Genomic DNA, 21,338 nt, shown 5'->3' with positions numbered 1-21,338 from the left:
ATACAGTACTGCAATGCGGCCTTCATGAGGCTCCTGCTCCAATCCAGTGGTTTATGAACCATGTACTCAGGTTGCACAAGTCCTTTGTAGTCACATATTTAGAAGATTTGATCACCCTTTCATCCAGTCAGAAGACTGAGACTCACATTTTCCCCAAATTCCAAACTTTTTTTGGATTTCCTGAAACAAGATGAGCTTATGAGAAATGCCCCACTGAACACATTTGTGATGATAGATTCACAACTGCATATAGAAGGGAGAGGGAAAAAATGAAGTAATTAATGAGTGGTAAGTTCCACAGACTGAGAAACAGATAAAGGCATTCTGGCTTTACCAACTAGTATAGCAAATCTGTATCCTAGTTTGCTCCCACTGCATACATCCTTACTTACATACCTCTCAATCACTTAGTGCAAGAAATCTGGACATAGTGTGAGAAAATTGGGGGACAAAGCTCCAAATATAGGGACAGATTTTAACCATTGCTCTTATAACTTACAGTAGAAAGTTGCTAGAGTAAAAGGGTTTGCGTTACCATACATGTTCTGAAGGTTTTGAAGACTGAAACTCAAATGTGTGTCATTATTTAGTGAATTTATATCCTCATATTATCCCAGTGATTTGCCAGAAAACCAAAAATTTCACAAGGAATATACCAAACATATTAGGCAAAAATCTGGACATTCTGCACAAATCTGGACAGATGGGAGGTGTGCTTACTTATTTTACAAAAGTCAAGCTACTCAACAAAATCAGGTGGACTCTAAGTTGAAGATGCATTCATCACCTTAAAAAAGTTGTGCTCCTTAAAGCCTATAGTAATGCCCCATGATTTCCCCAAACCAACTGTAGTTCACTTAGGCGCACTAGAGGTGCATTTGGGGATGGTCTTGTCCCACAAAAAGAGAAAGAAAAAACATCCTATCTGCTATATGAGCAGAAAACTGAATAAAGCAGAAACAAATTAGTCAACTACAAAGAAAGAATGTCTGGCTATTACTTTTCAGACAGGAAATGTACCCTGATTACTGATGATAACTCTTTACAACAGTTAGATTTAACAATATGAAAGCAAGTAAGCTTTGCCAGTGAATCTTGTCTTTGCAGTATTTCAGTTTGAGATACAGCAGTGACTTAACATTCATCATCTAATGTGGATAGTCTGCTATATGACTACAGACCTCCCACAGGTTGTGCAATTGATGGCTTCAAGCTGTGTATGTGCACTTGGACTGGGGAGAGATGGCATCGGCAACATAGTGAATGGCTGTCACCTGAAAAAAAAATGTTGTACTGCGGCAGAAACAGTACTTTGCACATAACTGTGAAGGATATACCGGATGTTAGTGGAAATGATCAGTTTTACTCTACTTCACATGTTGCATGTTTGTGAATGAGATGTATCTCCTTTTGTATAACATACTGCTCTATTAAAGTATAAGATGTTACTACACTTTTGATAGGATTATCTGGAAATGGACTCACAATATTCAGGTGAAAACTTGGATGTAGTTACAGAAGAGTCTGAGTATATCTTATCAGAATTCACTGAAAGAAGATCTGGAGGAGTCTGGAGATACATGAGCAAAACAAAGATGAGTCAGACACCTGACTTCTGGCACTGAGAAGGAGCAACCAGAAGAGGTTGCAATTCCAGAGAAAGCCCTGGTGATGAACTTTGTATATAAGCTTAAGCACAGACTGGATTTTGTCATTTACCTGACAACAAGTGGGAGACTTGGTTTTCCTAACAAATTATAAACAGCTTTTTGTTTGTTTGTTTGTTTGTTTGTTTGTTTGTTTGTTTGTTTGTTTGTTTTAATGTTTGTGAAGACCACAACAATATTTTTATTCCTTGGGAAAGTCAGCTTTACATTTTATATTGACAATAATCATGTGTTTTATAACACATAAACATGAAAACATCAATGACTTACTTTCAACAATATATACACATATATGCGAGTGTGTGCATGTGCATTATGTGTACATATATGTATAAATGTCTGCACACACACACACACACACACACACACACACACACACACTGTGTGTGTGCATGTGTGTGTGTGTGTGTCTCTGTGTGTGTGTGTATGTATATATATATATATATATATATATATATATATATATATATATGGGTCTACTACTAATGCCCGAAACGACGATTCCCCGACAGAAAACTCACCGACGCCAGATGACCGACAGGTAAGTGTACCGACAGGGTGATTTGCCGACAGCGGAAAGACCGACAAGGGAATGTGCGACGCGACGGTAAGTGTGCGATGGTGACGGAGTTAGGAGCGGTCAGGTAAGTGCTCGAGATTGTGGGATGTCGGGTTAGGCTGTGGGAAAGGTGAGTGTGTGTTCGTGTCGGAGGTATGGTTCGGGTAAGGTAAGTGTGTGCTAGTGAGGGACTGTAGTTTAGGGACGGGTTAAGTGAGTTAGGGTTAGGGTGCAGGTAGGTGATGTGTGCGTTAGTGTCGGAGCTTGGGCTAGGGGTGGGTTAAGTGAGTTAGGGTTAGGGTGCAGGTAGGTGAAGTGTGCGTTAGTGTCGGAGCTTGGGCTAGGGGTGGTTAAGTGAGTTAGGGTTAGGGTGCAGGTAGGTGATGTGCGTAGTGTCGGAGCTTGGGGTAGGGGTGGGTTAAGTGAGTTAGGGTTAGGGTGCAGGTAGGTGAAGTGTGCGATAGTGTCGGACCTTAGGGTTAGGGTTTGGGTCAGGGCTAGTGTGTATGCTATGTAGTGTCGCGTGTTGTTTACGTTCCGTGTGTCGGTGTAATGGTGTTCGGTGTTTTGCGTTGTCGGGTTTGTGTCGGGTTTGTGTGTTGTCGGTCATCTGGCGTCGGTGAGTTTTCTGTCGGGAATCGTGGTCGGGCATTAGTAGTAGACCCATATATATATATATATATATATATATATATATATATATATATATATATATATATAAATAGAGAAGCCTATCAATTGAGAGAATGCTGATATGATCGACGTGCAGACTATTGAGCCAAAATGCTCAAATCCCCTAAGATCGACTCCTAAAAAAGAAACAAAACACCTGCTTTTGCAGCTCACTCTACTCCTGTATAACCTTGCTACTTATATATTCTGGCTTTGAGATCCCACAGCAGAGATGAAAGGACCAATACCTGATCCTTGATATGCTACAATCTTGCACAATCCAGGTCCCTGCAACAAGAAACAGTATTTGGATTTATAATCTAGAAGCTTTCAAATTTTATGTGGAAAGTAAGAGGGGAGTGTATAACAACTGATACAAATATACAGAGGCCTTTTAGTTTTCATCTGTTAAGACTTTGTGACAGATATAGTAGAAGACATGGTTGCACACTTCATATGCACTGTAAACCTTTGTTGATGTACAGATGTATATATTACTGTACTGTTTTCACATTTTTTGTATTCTGTTACCTTTAGTTGTCTTTCCCCTAATTTAATCTGAGTTTTTATTCACACGGGCTAAAACCATTGGCTAATAACTCTGGTATTTGTGACTTATCTAGATATTTGAAAAAAACATTGAAGAAATGACTTGGCCCACTAACAGAAAACAGAAAGACACTTGAACACAGACATAGTGTAATACCCTTTTATTGAACCAACACAGGTTTTGAAATTACTCGAGAGCTTGAGCTGGCGTGAGCACTACTCATGCCAGCTTGAATGCTTGAGGAATTGCAAAACCTATGTTGGTCCAATAAAAGGTATGGCATCATGTCTGTGTTCCAGTGTCTTTATAATCACCTAGATATATGCCTGTTTATTTTAATTTGTTAACAGGTGAACCCACTAAACTAAAGGAGCTGATTACATGGACAGTCAGGGAACATTGCATGTTTAAATGACTTGCTTAATATTACACAACTTACAAATGGAGATTTCACATTATTTCTGCTATTCTTTTATTATATGTTAAGACTGAATCATGATACATATATGTAGTCTAAAACATTTAAGTCACCATGCGATGATTATTCCACTTGTGCTGTTAAAATAGCAAACAACAGACCAAGACACTGTACAACTGTATTCCTACTTAATATAATATTTATTAAAACAACAGACCAAACTGCTGAGATGTTAACATTTCCTTTATAACATGGATTACTGACAGATACGCTGCACTTCCTCAAACAACTCTCAGTTCATGATCAAAATTCCTCTCAGCCAGTTGTTTTCGGTTACTTTTATACAGTCTAAGTTTAAATCTTCTTGAATCATTCTTGGCATATCTGTGGCTTTACTGTGGACCGTCCCAGTTTCTGTCCCTTTATCAATTATTGTGGACCTCGCCAGTTTCCTGTTTCCTTATCAATTTCTGAGAAGACAAGGGTGTACTCTTGTGACAAGACAGCCACTTCTTTCTGCACTGTTAGACATTTCCATTTGTTAGATCTGTTTTGTTAATTGAGTCTTTGTATGTATTTAGCTTATTGTGCTGTTTCAATAAGCCTCTATTATCACAGCCATCTGTTACTAATGTTTTAAGCCCACAGCATATCTTGTCCTGCAAACACATTTTTGCTAGGCTAATCACACTTGTTTGCTGCACATTACTTTATGCATACTTTACAGGCTTTGTATCCCAACTATTTCTAAAAATAAATATCACGCCATTACTATGAGGGAAGACAGCCTTACTTTTATACAGTACCTATCAGTGCGATGGTTTCATGTTTGCATGTTATTTCAGTTTTTAGGAAACTACTGACTGCATAAACTAATTAGTTGTACTTACTACAAAGATTTTGTAGTAATACTATTCATTGTGGAGAGTTCTGTGCAATACAACTGATTTGAGGCCTTTCAAATGAGCAGCATCAACTTATAAAAATTACTTTCTATACCATTTAAATACTAAAAAGAGTGTATGCTTTTAGAACTAAAGCTGCAATTGTCAGATTTATTTTTTTTATGTACTGAAAAGATAAAGAAGTAGTAATGTCAGTGAACAATTACGCAAACTAATTCAAATCACTTTAAATAAAGAAAAATAGCATAAATCAAAGGTAATTCTTTTATCACAGAACTGCATATATATATATATATATATATATATGTGTGTGTGTGTGTGTGTGTGTGTGTGTGTGTGTGTGTGTGTGTGTGTGTGTGTGTGTGTGGGCACATGCATGTGTGCGTGCGTGCATGCGTGCGTATGTGCCTGGGCTTATAGATATATTGCACATCCATATACACTTATAAAGATTTGCATCTGTTGATATGTATATCCTCCTGCTTTTAGGGAGGATAATAATGCCTAGTCTTTCTTTATATTTAGTCAATTCCCATTCAAATGATGAAGATTCATTCACTAATTTTGAAAAAAATTTAAAAACTGCAATCCTTTTTTTTTGGGACATGAGAGTTACTGATTTGCAAATGGTTCTCAATTCTTCAGTAGATGTTGAGCATGAATCTCTATAGCTTCTTTTTATTAGTGAGCACAGAGTATCTCTATCTCCTAAGAATGTTTTCATAATCTACAGTTTTTTAAATAATTCTTTCATGGATTCTGTTTCTTTTCTTACTGTCAGTGTTTAATAGCTGTGATAATATTGGCTTCTCTTTACTTCATAGATTAGTACTAGGCTAACTGCCCTTGTGAGCCATTTTATGCCTAGCCAATTACCTCATGTGAGAATCCAACCCTGTACCTTGTGCCTGTAAGGTAACTGTTGTAATCATTATGCCAGCCTTACTCATTGACTGCTTATATATTTTTCCTTCATTTTAATAGACTTAGCATTGGACATTAAGGAAGAGTTTGGCTGTAGCAACATATCAACAGTAATAATATCGATGGTGTTTGGTCTGTTCTTTCACAAAGTTTACAACATTCTGTCATTAGAATAGTGCACCGCCTTTCACATAAGTCAGTGGTTCATATATTAAAACTGCCATATTATACAACGACTACCCAATAATATTCCAAAACGTGCATGTTGATTGGTCACCGTGCACGTTGTAAATCAGTTATATTAATGGAAATAGGTCCGGTCGCCCGGACTTTTTCCATTAGTATAACTCTTTTTCTTTTACAGCAATGGAGAACACAAGATCTCCGTTGCTTTTTACAACCTGTCTCGCTATGTTAAATGAGTTTAACATAGCGAGACACTTTAAAAAGCAATGGAGATCTTGCTTTCTCCGTTGCTTTTTTCAAAACTGTCTTGCTATGTTAAATGGGTTTAACATAGCTAGACAGCTTTAAAAAAAGCAACAGAGATTCTCCGTTGCTTTTTTAAAAGCTGTCTCGCTATGTTAAACTCATTTAACATAGTGAGACAGGTTGTAAAAAGCAACGGAGATCTTGCTTTCTCCATTGCTTTTGCCCACAGCTCTGATGTACTGCGTAAGTATACACATGCGCGGTACATCAGAACTGCCGCAGAATACCAGACAGCTGTGGAAGGGCAGCAAGGAGGCATTATACAATGCCATTATTTAAGAAAAGTAATTATTTTTTTTCTTAAATAATGTCTTGTATAATAGCAATAACCCACTTCTGGGTGTGGGTAATGCTGGATTTACCCACGGTTGTCTTTGTTTGGCCACTCAGGCTTCACCCTCATGACCAAACCACACCAACCGTGGGTAAATCCAGCATTACTCACACCCAGGTGTTGGTTATTGCTATAGTAACTGATAAGAGAGCTTAGGAAGTAAGATACTCACACTTGCAACAGATATTTTAGTGTGCAGGTGATAATAACAAGGGCTACAACTACAAGAAAAAACATGAAAAAAATGACAGCAGTTAAAAGAAAAGAAGATTACTACTTCATTACTTATATTCATACCTTCCTAGCAATTTCTCTATGACACTAAGTATGAGTTACTTGATAAGAAAATACTGCACTATACAATGCTACAGGCAGTGATATTTAAAGCAAACTGTACAGAATGTGTCAATTGCATGAAATGAAAACTTCAGAGAAATGTTTAATTTTCTTTAAAAATTATCATAGGTTGTATACAAGAGCAAAGAAGCCTGTTTATCTGCAAACTGTTTATGTGCAGTTAACGCAGACTGGTTTGAAACTAGCAATTGACAGAAAGGGATACACTGCAATCAGTGGATGTAGAGTAGAAAAAGAACTTAGCACTGAATTCACAGACAAATTATATTTACATTAAATAAATTTTAATTAGACAATGTATTTGACTAGCAAATGATTGGTGAAATATGTAAACATAGTGCTTGAAGTAACAGTTAACCTTTCAGAAACCGGAAAGTGAGATAATACGTATGTGTGTGTGTGTGTGTGTGTGTGTGTGTGTGTGTGTGTGTGTGTGTGTGTGTGTGTGTGTGAAGAAATTATTTGCATTTGCTTCTGTAGCTTGAGAAGTACATATTGCTTTTGACATTACAGATTAATCAGACATGGGGAATTACATTTAGCTACAATTTTGATCAAATAGCAGCATCACTAATTGCTGAAAAAATGAGTTGTGATGAGATTCCTACAATTTAAGAGTGAATCCAAGACTGAATTAGAAAGGCATAAACTAAATAAACATAAAGCAGTCATTTAGTAATTATCTTTATAAAGCAGAACAGATCCAAGTTGAAGTGGAAGTTTTAAATAGCTATATTCAGAGATAGTTTCCATATATTGAACTAAACCATTATGGGGTGGCATCTTACTCATTGGATTGATAGATGAATATTTCAGATATAGAACCTGTGATGAAGTAGGAGGTACTGCCAGCCATGCCAGGAGAAATAGGGCAGTGGATTTCTTACATATGCCAACACAGCTAGCTGAAATTTTGTAAATAATTATATATCCTTTGTATAACAAACTGATTTGTACAAATTCTTGTGGTTAAAATGTATTTGTGAGGTTTGCTTGTGTTAAAATATATCAACAATGTACCCTGCTGGAAGGAAAAAAACTGTGCATGCATTATTGTAAGTATTTAAATGCATGCTTTGTAACAGTATATACTGGAAGTGAAGAGGTTTATCTTAATCCACCTGACTTTGCAAAATATTCTTGAAATTAAATTGCATTATGGGTTAACCCATAATGATGTTATCCTACAGTTTTGAATGGAGCCAGAAACTCAATGTCTGTGTTAGAGAATAGGTTGTAGTGTCTGTAGGAAGAGTACAATTGTTTTATGGTTTTATGACTTTCAGGAGATCTGAGCAAAGCTCTGTCTGTGTATGGTAACACATGCTGCTAAAATCCTGTCAGCGTCTCGTGTTTGTGATAGCATGGAAAACAGAGACAGATGACCAGATGGGCATGATGCCATTCTGTAAGCCAAAAATAATATTTAGATATTAGTACAAATTGCTGTCAGCATTCTGTATTCTGTCTTGGATCTGAAAACAAGGACAACTTACCCACATCATCTTGCCTTGCAGTAGTAAGTAACTCAACTAGGGAACAGTAATTCTCTTAGATTAGTCAGCAATAAATAGTGAGACTAGCTAAACACTGTTTCTCTATGACTGTGTGAAACTTTCTATCAGAGTTATTTTGTAATATTCCCTGTGTCTAAAACTCTGGTGTTTACTGTAAATAGATATTTAGTATTTTCTTGTTCTTTTATTATTTATTATTAAACATATTTAAAGTTTTCATTGTGGCTGGTCCTTTTTAATAAAGATGTAAGCTTTGAGAGTTTTTGTGCATATTTACTTGGTGATAACTCTAGCTACTCCTGAAAGCCTTGCTGTTTGGTCAACATTACCATTTATATTAATATTAAATTCACTCAGCATAACTGGATACCCTTTTAAGAGCCTTATAGAAAGTGACTGGTGACAGTAAATCTACCTTATAGTCTTGGCAAAGTTGGTAGAGTGGGTAATCTGTGACAGCCTTTCCCAAGTAAGTGTGTGTGTGTGTGTGTGTGTGTGTGTGTGTGTGTGTGTGTGTGTGTGTGTGTGTGTGTGTGTGTGTGTGTGTGTCTGTGAAACTTAAATCTCAAAGTGTGTGGGTGTCAGGTACTTGGGGGAGGGACATGAAGCACTGGTTTCACAGTGCCAGTGGGGAGCCTTATTTGGGACCTCAGGAGAGACAGTTAGAGACAACCAGACCCCAGGCTGAGTGTATGCCCTGATTGCTCTTAAGGAAAATTGTGCTTGATGCAGAGAGATCTACATCTGGAAATACTGAGTGTATCCATTTGTCTTGCAAGTGAACATCATTGTCCAGTGTCAGGTTGAGGATTTAGGCTCCTTGATTTCTGGCCCAGCGTGGGCATATGATAGAACCTACTATCTTTCAGGGAGTGTTTGCTTTACTCTAATAAAAAAATGAATGGTGTACTGAGTCAATTTCTAAACTATTCACTGCAAAAGCACACTATCTATGGTTACAGTGTTTTGTTTTTACAAAAACATTTATTATCAGTATGTGTGCAAGACTTATAATATTAATATTAATATAGATAGCTTATCTATAGAATCAGTGGTGAGGGGGTCAACAGTGTGTGTGTGTGTGGGGGTAGTACACCATGTATTGCCACTGTGCACCTTATGCTAATATGAAATTCTGAGAAACACCATCCACGTGGACTCTGCATTCTACATTATATGGGATGTGCATAGTAGAGAATATTTAAATTCTCAATTGCTTTGGGCACAACATGCACCTGAGGATGAAATTTTCATTTCTAGTGAAGCAGAGTATGCAGAGTTGTGCCTCAAATCATAGTTGGTGTGTCAGTGGTGCCAATGCTAAGTGCTTGCCATTTTACATAAAGTACAAGCTGCAGACCAAATGTCTCACATATCAATAGAATACACAGGTAGAGTTATGAAGGTTGGTATTCAGCATACACCAAATATTGCAAAGATGCACTTCATCTCTAAGAGCAGACATTGTATCCAAGGAGTGGCTGACATTCTTCAGACAAGACTACGCTCCTTGCATGATGATGCCTTATCACATTGTGCTGTGATATTGCAGTTAAAGGTAGGATAGCATTGTTTTAATATGCCTATGTGCAGTTGTTGGAGAGATAGCCATCAGCCATGCACTATGCAGACCCTGTAATTTAAAGTGCATTGGCAGCAATATGGCTATTGGATTCCATAATGTTCATTGAATTGCATTTGGCTCAAGTGAGCACCATTACTATTTGATATAACATAGATCACATAACTGAGAATAAGAATAGGAATAAGAATAAACCAGGTTGTACTATTTATTCTTCCCATTGTAACAAGGTTAATTTGTGTTTCAACTGAATTTTTTACTCTGTGAGTGATATCACAATGGTATACAGTGCTGTCTTTTCATGGGTATGATGACTGGGAAGAGATGGGTGAAGGCTGCCAGCCTAGTCAAATAGAATTTGATATATAATTCTGGCATTTGTAAATAAATGTAAAATACAGGCATGCTTTCTTGAGTGTAAAAGAATACTGTGAAATGTGAAACTGCAAAATATGTAACAACATTACACTCTATTGGCCCAGTGAAGCATGTTTTGACCCTTTCATGTTAGAATTCAGCTCCAGTGCGTCTAAATGAAGGTTTCATGCCCATTGTTTTAAGGCTAAAGTTTATGACCAGAATTTACATGTGGAAGGTGCTTTAATGCTCTGGTTTCTGCTAGAGTGTATATGCAAAATGCCTTTTATTGTTATACGTTTCTGAACAGGTGTTAGATTGCTAAATAATGCAGTTTGATTGTCTGGGACAACCTAAGTGTCAACATGATGTAATTTGGGAGGGACCCAGCAGACATGTTTGTTAGTAATGTTTAAATACTATTTCTCACAAGAGACTTGGAACATTTTGATCTTGGATATCTAACTCAGCACTCTGCCTAAGCTCACATGCAACTTTTTAGCACTATGATTTATTGTAGGAATAGTTAAAGCTAGTAAAGATTAATTAGGTATTTTTCTTTGAAATCAGACCTGTCTTACTGTATTATTTTAAATTTTGTGTGATCTCTGAACTCTAAAATATCTCTGTGGTGTAGTAGTTTTGTCTTGTGTTTTAATTATTTATTATTAAATATTTTAAAAACCTTCTATCTGTGGCTGGTTTGTGTAGAGATAAGCTCTAGAGTACATTGCATATTTATAGAAGTTATTGTAATAGGCCACTCTAAAGTAAGCCGTGACTGTTAGTCGTAATACCATTGGATTATAATATTGAACATTAATAACTGGACACCCTTTTAAGGGCCTTTTAGTAGCTGATATTATTAGCTGGGTGGTGGCAGTGATTATTACTGTATGGTCTGGGTAAAGGGGCACAGCTGGGGAATCTGTGTCAGCCTTTCTTAGGAGTGTCTGTGAAGTTGTATGAATACTTATCTCAGAGTGTGTTTGTGTTGTGTCAGCTATTTGACAGGGACACAAAGCATTGGTTGGACGGAGAGGGTACTGGAGGTTCAAGCTTGACCAGCTAGGCTGAGACCTGGACATTATAGCTGTGCCAGTGGGGAGTCTTATTGGGGACCTGGTGAGCAAAGGAGCAACCAGCCCCAGACTGACTGTGATCTCTGTGTGCACTAAAGGGAAATTGTACTTTACTGTGTGTATTAGTTATCCTTTCCTCTTTTCTATGAGACAAACTCCCTGGTGTTAGTGGTGAGGATTGAGGCTCGTTGATTGCTGGGCCAGGGCACGGTCATCACAAGTGGTTTGCAGTGGTGGGATCTACTTCACATACTAATTGGCTTGTAGTGGGGTGGGTAGAGTGAATTCCTGTAGCTTATGTACAGTTATCTCTAAAAGTGTTTTTTACTCTAAAACAGCCATGCAGTGTATACTCAGAGTTTAGATCACAATTGTTTTATTTCTTTTGTTAACTTAGTGTTAGTCATGGTGAGCAGGCAGCATGTCAGCAGAAGAGTATGGAAAGCTGACAAGGAGCCAGCTGGCGGGGATGTGCCAGGCTAGGGGACTGGTACATGGAAACCTGACTAAAGCAGAGCTGACTGCAGCCTTGGTTACAGCTGCATCAGAAAACAGCAGCCTGGAGGACAATCAGACTGACAGTGGAGATACAACATCCTCGGAGAATGGACAGCTCAACCTTTCTGCAGTGGACTTAAAAATCCAGATGGAGCTAAAGAGACTTGTGTTAGAGGCCAGGTGTATGGAACTAGAAACAGCTGAGAAAATGAGGAGCCTACAAACTGAGGAAAATGAATGGCAGAGGAGGCTTGAGAGGGTAATGCTGACTCTTTGCCAGTGTCATGGAGGTAATGAGGAAGGGAGAAACTGGACCCCAGAAGCACAAAAGTTCAGTAAATTTCTTCACAGTTTAAAGAGGGGGATAATTTTGATAGCTTCATTCATATGTTTGACCGGGTATGTAAACAGTATGAAGTTGACCAAGGGCTTTGGGTACGGTTCCTGACCCCCTTACTCCATGGTAAAGCTGTAACTTCTTTAGCAAAAATGCATGACACTGACCTTTTTGATTATACTGCTGTAAAAAGACACTTGTTGGAATGTTTTAAGCTAACACCTGAAATGTATAGGAACAAGTTTTGTGAGCATAGAAACAAGGCAGATGAAAATGTATGTGACTATGTTGATGAACTGAGCACTTATTTTCATAGCTGGGTGAGTGGATGTCAAGTCACCACTTTTGAAGGGCTGGCAGACCTTTTCGTAAGGGAACAAACCCTTAGCACTTTGCCTGAGGATATGAGGATCTGGTTAGCTGATAGACAGTGTGCTACTTCAGAGGAGTTGGGGAATAAGGGAGACCTATGCCTAGCAAGCAGGGCAGCCCTGCACAGGAAAGGCACCCCTTAGTACTGCTCATGGGACTAAAGGAACCCATGGTGGGCAGCACAGACTGCCCCAACAGAATCCACCAGTAGCAGGGGAAGCCACTAGTCCAGGTACACATCCAGGAGCTAGGGTTAAATGTTTTGAATGCAAGCAGTGGGGCCATAGGGCATACAGGTGTCCACAGAGGCAAGGTGGGGAACCAAAGGTGAGGGCGCCAGTAAGTGTGAAAGACGAAATGCCAACAGTAGGTTGTCTTGAGACAACAGTGGTATGGAACTACCATCCTGCAGATGTCCTGAGAGGGAAGGATTTAGATGAGGCAGTACTATGTACTCATACAGTTACATACAGTGAAGCTAGGAGACAAGCATGTGGGTCTGGTAGCCTGGGGGAGACCCAGACGGACTGCACACTTCCAGCCAAGACTGCTGAGGTGGTTACTTCAGGGAGGGAGATGCTCTGTAGCAGTGAGATTGAATGTGAGCTACAGCTGCTTGTGGGTACTGATGTTCCCTTTGACAGGGTAACTGCATAGGTAGAGGTGTGTAGGAGTACCCAGGTCGACAGTGAGGCACCACTGTTAGAGGATGCCAGACTTCCTGTGGAAGGGGAGCTGGGAAGGGTTACAAGGAGAGACTTGAGACAGGCTCAGTTCTCAGACCCTACATTGCAAGGCCTGAGGCAGGTACCTAGGGAGGCTTCTGATTCTCAAGGGAAGGGGGTATCTGTAAACTGGAACAAATGGTTACTGTACAAAGAGTGGACCCCTGAGGGAGGGCTAGAAGGTGAGAGAGTACAGCAGTTGGTAGTGCCTAGAACTTACTATCTGGCACTTGTAGCCATAGCCCATGATATTCCCTTTGCAGGTCATATGGGCATAAAATGTACAAAGTGGCATATTATGCAAAACTTCTATTGTCCTGGAATTTCCAGAGATGTAACAGGATACTGCAGGACCTGAGAGCAGTGCCGAAAGGTAGGCAAGGCAGGAGACAAGGTGAGAGATCCTTTGATGCTTTTGCCTGTGATTGAGGAGCCATTTCAGAGGGTAGCTATGGATATTGTGGATCATCTGAGTATCCTAAGTTCCACAGGGAGAAAGTATAATCTAGTGATTGTAGATTATGCTACATGATACCATGAGGCAGTGGCTTTGTCCTCCATTGAAGCAGAGAAGAAAGTCAGCAGGGTAGGTTTCCAAAAGGAAATATGTCTGACAGAGTTGCCAATTTTATGTCAGACCTGCTGGCCTGTGTGTGGAAGTCCTGTGGGGTGAAGCACATGAATACCACCCCCTACCATCCCCAGACAAATGGTCTTGATGAGAGGGTAAACTCTGCAATCAAGTCCATGCTACGGGCATTTGCAGATCAGTTTAAGAGGGAGTGGGACAAATATTTGCCCATCTGTTGTTTGCTTGCAGAGAGGTTCCCCAAGAATCCACAGGTTTTTCACCCTGTGTGCGCTAAAGGGAATTTGTACTTTACTGTGTGTATTAGTTATCTTTTCCTCTCTTCTATGAAATGACCTCCATTGTGTTAGTAGTGAGGATTGAGGCTCCTTGATTGCTGGGCTAGGGCACAGTCATCACAATGGGCCATACATATTACTACTGTTGTATATTCAGTACAATAGTATATATAGAGGCAGGGATGGTGTTGCTTTGTTGCTGTAGTTATTTAGTTATTAAACAGCAACAGACAGGCAACTTTGCATTTAGTGTGTGTGTGTGTGTGTGTGTGTGTGTGTGTGTGTGTGTGTGTGTGTGTGTGTGTGTGTGTGTGTGTGTGTGTGTGTGTGTGCGTGTGTGCGTGTGTGTGTGTGCTTGTGTGCATGTGCGTGTGCGTGTGTGTGTGTGTGTGTGTGTGTGTGTGTGTGTATGTGTGTGTGATGGATTGTTGTTGGATCAAAGGCAGTGTTTCCACAGCATAAACATGAATTCTCACCTTGTATAGGTGTATATAACTGCTTTTTACCTCTTTGCTGTAAGCAGGCATGATGCATATCCTGGCACTCATATTATGTTAACAATCTTATTCATGCTCTCAAACTCATTTGCATGTCTACTGCAGACAGTCAGCTAAAAAGATATGTATATATAGGTCTACTTTGGAAGACCAAAACACCAGAAGGCCAACTTTTAAAATCACAACCACAGAAAACTGATGTCCCAGAACACCACCTTCCAACTCCAGGTAAGTAATCACTTGACCAAAAAAAAACTAAATTAAACCCTAAGCAAATTAAACTGACCGATGGGGGGATTCATGCCTCCACCCCCCTAACTAAATATATCAACTCCAAGGTTGCACTTCTGTGGGGGTAAGGGGTAGTTCAACATGGTGGCCAAGTGGTTACCTACCTACAGTTGGAAGTTGCTGTTCCAGAACATCAGTTTTCTGTGGTTGTTGGCTTTCTCATCTCGGATTTTAAAAGTCAGCCTTCTGCATTTCGGTCTTCTGTCCGAAGTAGACATATATATATATATATATATATATATATATATATATATATATATATATATATATATATATATATATACACGTATAAATAGATATATATCCCTCCCATGGTTCTAGTATGTAACTGTCTCTGAACCAGGAGTTTCAGGGGTACTCTTTTCCATGCATTTCTTTGTCTCTGAATTTTTAGCCTTTTTTAAAGCTTAGAAAAAGAAGACAACAGCTTTATGGTTTGACATAAAGGCTGTAAATAAACATGCACAGTTCAATATAAATCAGAGACACGGTGAAGCAAACCAGTAACAAAGATTTTACATTTTCTTATTTTGGTCTTTGTTTACTGGGTTTGCCCATGTGGGTTTATTTAAAAAAATGATTGGAGGTTTGGGGAGAAAATTCATTCTGAGGACAGAGTTTTCAATTGAATCAAAGGAAAGTCAAGGCAATAACTTTGTAAATCGGCACACTGATGGGGAGATATGTTAGCACAAAAGCATTGAATATCAGCACACTGATGGGGAGATATTTCAGCATCCTCCTTAACTTAGGATTTCCAGGAGGAATTTGTGAACATGTCAGCTGTCACCATTCTGCATCTGAAGTCAGCCTTGTGTCTTCATCAAGAGTCTCAGTTTTATGTATATCCATCCCAGATCACACCTATCAGAGGGCAGTGTAATTCAAGATTTATTTTAATTTATGGTGGATTTTCTGGGATATCTGGTGAGATAGACACATTTTCTTTAGATGTCCCAAAAATAAATTCTTGCTGTATAAGGTATATTTACTCAAAGAGAAAAAGCACAGCCAATATGAGCATAACTGATAGCAACTTTAACAAGATAAGGACAAATTAACATGTATTCCAGTACAGAAAAGAAAATAAGCAGAAGTCAGTAAATTACCACCTGCATCTTACCGCAGAGTAAATGTGCAATTACTACAATAAATGGGAAAACTTTTACCTTCACCAAAGTCCATTGGACTTCACTCAGGATTCAAAATTTGGTGTCCTATACCAGTGTAATTGGTGGTCATAAAGACCCCAAAAAAAACACTGCAGCTACCAACTTCTTTGAAATTTACACTTGTCCTTTTTGCCACCAGTTATAGAAGCATGCTTAAACCTTTTTTGATTAAACTCTTTTCTCCCTTCATCTTAATTTATTTAAAACCAGTGAGAATGTTAATATGACTGAATTTAAGACATGTTCTTCTTCAAGTAAAAACCATATCTGTTTCCTTGGGTCTACTTTCAAAGACACCAGCTACTACAACTTAATGTATTGCAAATGTGTTGTCAAGGCCATTAGTGGGTTTGTATGCACTTGCTTCATAAAGCCACCATCCTGCTGACTTTCATCAGCTCAAAAAGATAAGGACGGAACTTAGTTTGCCACATACAATGACACAAACTGTTCAAAGATAAATTTATTTTTTAAAATACCACTACATAATACCATTATTGCATTGTCCGGATCATGGGTAATCCATATACAACATAGCTATTTGGGTTACACCCAGATGAGCAAACAGTGCCCCTTCCCATCACTGCAATATAAATGACACACTCTCTTAAATGGGATATTGCCTATATACTAGCTATGAAACAGGTATACAATCTTCTTTCTAGTCTAGAATCAAAATAACTGTGTGAGAAAATTAAAGCCTTTACTCAATAAAACTGCACCAGTTATCAGAGAACCAGGTTTTTGAGATTGTTTATCCACACAGAATTATATTACTATACAGATTGTGTGGGAATAAATCATCCGGAGAGTGAGTTAAAGTAATGCTGAACATTTCTTTATTAAAAGTGGTGAAATCACGTACAAGGCATTATTGAACCCAACCCTGATGGACCTCCTGCTCACCTGTAAAGCTAACAGCACCAGCATTACCCATTCTAATGATTTATACCTTGCCTGTGATATAAATAGTACTTGCTGGAGAGACAGGTATGTATCCCAGAGACTTTCCCATCTCTGGAACAGGCTCCCTATCCATGTGAAACTTTGTTCCTTCCTAATTCAGTTCAGCTGTAGCATGGACAATTGGATGGGAAAAGGAAATTCAACTGTGGTTCGGCACCTATGCCTCTAACCAACAGAGACAGCCTGTAATTGGATCATCTCACAGGCCTCTGCCTGAAAATGTTTCATTTCATAAGCTCCTGCTTGCATTTACCAAGGGTACCAGAACTTGTCAAAGATTTGGGATATATGACTAGGCTTAATAAAACCCTGAGTGGTCATTAGCCCATTACACACCTATGAACAAACAAACCTATAAACATTTCTCTGGAGGTGGCCATACTTCAGATTTGGACATAGTAACCTGCTGATAATGGAAAAAAAAAGTTCAAACTACCATTTGCAAACTATTTCTAAATTTAACACACCATCAGGTAATATCCATTTACTATTTCATGTGATCTAATAATAAGCCAATTCACATTGGGAAAAAAAAGTTTAAGAAGTATACTGGGAAAAAATATATGAAAGCTTAAGTTTTAGGTCTAATTCTAACTTGCAGTTACCTTGAAATTTTATAGGGACCAAAGTATGAAAGAGAGAAACATGATCTCTTGGGATTTTTGCAGGATACTGGCATCTAATTTTTTCTGTAGTGATGGACATAGATCCAGGTTGTTGCAGATGTTGTGTTCTCATCTGTCTAGCAGTGACACAGAAGTGATACCCGGGGTAAACCTACGGTCTCCCATCCACTCATCAAGATTCCTCTTGAAGAGAGTCAATGAGGGAATCTGCCTAACCTGGACTGGGATTTTATTCCAGAGTGAAGGGAGCCTCTGGGTTATGAATCTGTCCCTCCAGCATGTCCTATTTATTTCAGTGCTGAGGTTCAAGTCTCTCGAGCGTGTAGCTCAATGGGATTTGGATTTTCTGAAGTGCAGCATGTCCATTAATTCCGGGTTGGACATGGCTTTATACGTCAGGCACAGATCGCCTCTGAACAGGTGGTATGCCACTGAGTAGAGCTGGAGTTTCTTTAACTGGGCAGCATATGGCATCTGTTTGAGCCCTTTGATCCTCTTGGTCCAACAGCTCTGGGTTTGACATAGCTTTGTATGTTAGGCAGAGATCGCCCCAGAGTAGGCAATATGCGATGGAGTAAAGCTGTAGTTTTTTGAGACGGTCTGCATAGGGCATCTGCTTGAGGCCAGTAATCCTCTTTGTGAGGTATTTCTGTGGTCTTTCCAGTTGTTGTAGATGTCTTGTGAGGTACATACCAAAAGGGGCGTTGTACTCTATAATGGGTCTAATGAGTGATGAGTAGAGGGGAACAATGACCTCTTTTTTCTGGATGAGAATCCTTTTGTGATGAGATGAGCCATGTAGAAGGATTTCCTGACCACTGTGGCAATGTGATTATCAAAGGAGAGACTACTGTCCACCTGTGTCCCAAGGTCTCTTATCGCATTTTCCACATTAAGTAGACTACCTATGTGGTAGTTCATGGGTACAGAGTTTTTACCAAAGGGGATGACAATACACTTTTTGGCATTGAGCTTCAGGCCATGGCTTTGACACCAGGTATCTGTCTCAGTGAGGCCCTTTTGTAGTTTGTCCACATCATTAGGAGTTTCGATTATGGCTCCTAGTTTGCAGTCATTTGCAAACTTTGTTAACCAAAGACCTTCCGTGTTCGCCTGCACCTCAGAGAAGTAGATACCAAACAGGAGAGGACCCAGGACTGAACCCTGTGGTACTCCACTTGTCACTGGTCTGATGTCGCATTTGGAATCTGCTACTTTCACAGTGTGGGTTCTGTCCATGAGCCAGTTGGCAACCCATCTTGTGACATAGGGATTTATACCTAGTTTAGTGAGCTTATCTATAATTCCAGAGTGGGGGATGGTGTTGAAAGCCTTGGCGAGATCTAGATAAGTTGTGTGAACCATTTTAACCTCATCTATGGCTTTGGTGACTGCTTCAAAGAAGTCAATCAGGTTTAGGAGACATGATTTGGAGATTACCAATGTCTTTGTTTATGAGTTCCACAATGATACGTTCCATGGCCTTGCAGACCAGGCTCGTCAGGCTAATGGGGCGGTAGTTCCCGGGGTCCGTCGTGGCTCCCCCTTTGTGAAGTGGGATAACCATTGCAGTGCACCATTCAGTGTGTACAAAGCCTGAGGTGAGGCTATGATTGGACATGGTACTTAGGTAGGGTGCCAGTTCATTCTGTAGTTCGTGTAGAACGCAGCCTAGGATATTGTCAGGTCCCATGGATGCTGTGTTCTTGGCTTTGGAGAGTGTGTTTTTTACCTGTGCAACTGTGATTATAGGAACTTTGCATTCTTCTGGTATAGAGATGGGCCCTCTAGGGGGTGAGAGGGGGGTAAAGGTAGCACTGAAGCTATCTGCTAGGATGTTGGCAATATCAGTTGGTTCTGTATATTTAGTGCCATTGTGCTGTAACTTAGAGCAGATCTGAGTGTTCTCATTTAGATTCTTGACATAGCTATAGAATGCTTTGTGGTTGTCTTTAGAGTCAGTGGCAATTTTGTTTTCGTAACTAGCTTTGGAGGATTTTATGAGGGACCTCAGCTTCTTACTGAGGTTGACCAGGGAGTTCCTCCAGTCATGGGATTTTAATCTTTTTTTGCAACAGTTTCTTTCTTCTGTTGTAGAGTTTGTTTATGGCAGAGGACCACCAGAATGGCTTCCTTTTTTTGGAGGATAACATCTTGGTTCTATTAGGGATAGCATGATCCATGCACTCGTGTAAGTGCTTATAAAGTGCATTTGTGTAGGATTCGGCAGTCATACCTCTATTGTCCATCTGCATGGGTGTCATGAATTTTCCCACTTATGTCTTAAAAAGTGAGAAGTTGGCTTTGGAGAAGTTTTTTACGATGGTTTCCCTAATTGGAGGTGGGGGTGGGATGTGGATGTCTAGGCTGATTAGCTTGTGGTCGGATCTGACCAACGAGGAATTGACCTCTGGTGTGGAACACCGGTTTCCCATGTTGGTAATGACCAGGTCTAGGATATTACTGCCCCTGGTGGGGGTGTGAATAAGTTGATCCAAGGCATTGGAATTTATGAATTCTAGAAATTGTTGAGCAAAAGAGTTGGTACAGGAGTAGTTGTCCCAGTTAATGGTGGGGTAGTTGAAATCACCCATCATTAGGGTGTTGGGTTGTACCCTAATACTTTCCAGTGTATCAAGAAATGAGGAGTGTGAATCCTGGGGCATGGTGGGGGGACTGTACCAAGCTACAATTTGGATTGCGGTCTTGCCCAGAGTTAGTTGCACTTGGATAATCTTGGATGCATTATGCTGTGCAACTAGCCTGGAGGTGTGGATATATTTAATGAATATGGACACACTTCCGCCTTTAGTGCTTCTTTCTGGGTTAGGTGGCCAAAAGGTGTGGTATGAATTGAAGCCTGGTAATGCAGGGTTGCTCTCTGGAGCTTTGAACCAGGCCTCTGTCACTGCATAGATGTCAATGTTCTCCATTTTAAGGACTGCCTCGAGTGAGTGCATTTTGAGGTTTAGACTTCTAGCATTGTGTAGCATTACCCTCAGGTTTTGCTTGCTTGTACCTGTTATGGTGGTGAATTTGTCATTTGAACCTTGCCTAAAAAAGGCACTATAGGGGTGGCAAGAGCCTTAGCCAGTATCCGGAATCCTAAGGGTGACAAGTGCAGGCCATCTCTGGCAGAAGCATCATGGACTGTCAATCATGTCGTCCCAGGCAGACAGATACTGGATCCCCTTAGAATGACATCAGAAGCTTAGCCAATTGTTGAAGGCGCTGAGAGAAGAAAGGAGCCACTTTTGAGATTTTAAGTATTTTTCCTCTGTTTATTTGCTAAGTTTTTCTGCATAGCCACCTATTTTGAGCATTTTCTGGCTTGTTAAACTTGATTTCTGCATTAGTAACTGTATTTAGAGCACAACCTAAAGCTGTTTACTGAATTTTCTGTTTGCACTTATTTTTAAAATCATTTTTTTCTCAAAACTTGCATTTTATCTGTCTTTGGCCTAGCACTCTTGTGTGGGGTCATTTACTGCACTGTTATAACTTGTTGATACTTGTGAACCTCTGCTATCGCTGAAAAAAAAAACAAAAAAACAAACAAAATCTTGCTTTT

The sequence above is a fragment of the Protopterus annectens genome, chromosome 5.part0 (genome assembly GCF_019279795.1).
Source record: "Protopterus annectens isolate FY-2018-M chromosome 5.part0, PAN1.0, whole genome shotgun sequence".
Lineage (NCBI taxonomy): Eukaryota > Metazoa > Chordata > Ceratodontiformes > Protopteridae > Protopterus > Protopterus annectens.
This window is presented reverse-complemented; position numbering follows the sequence as displayed.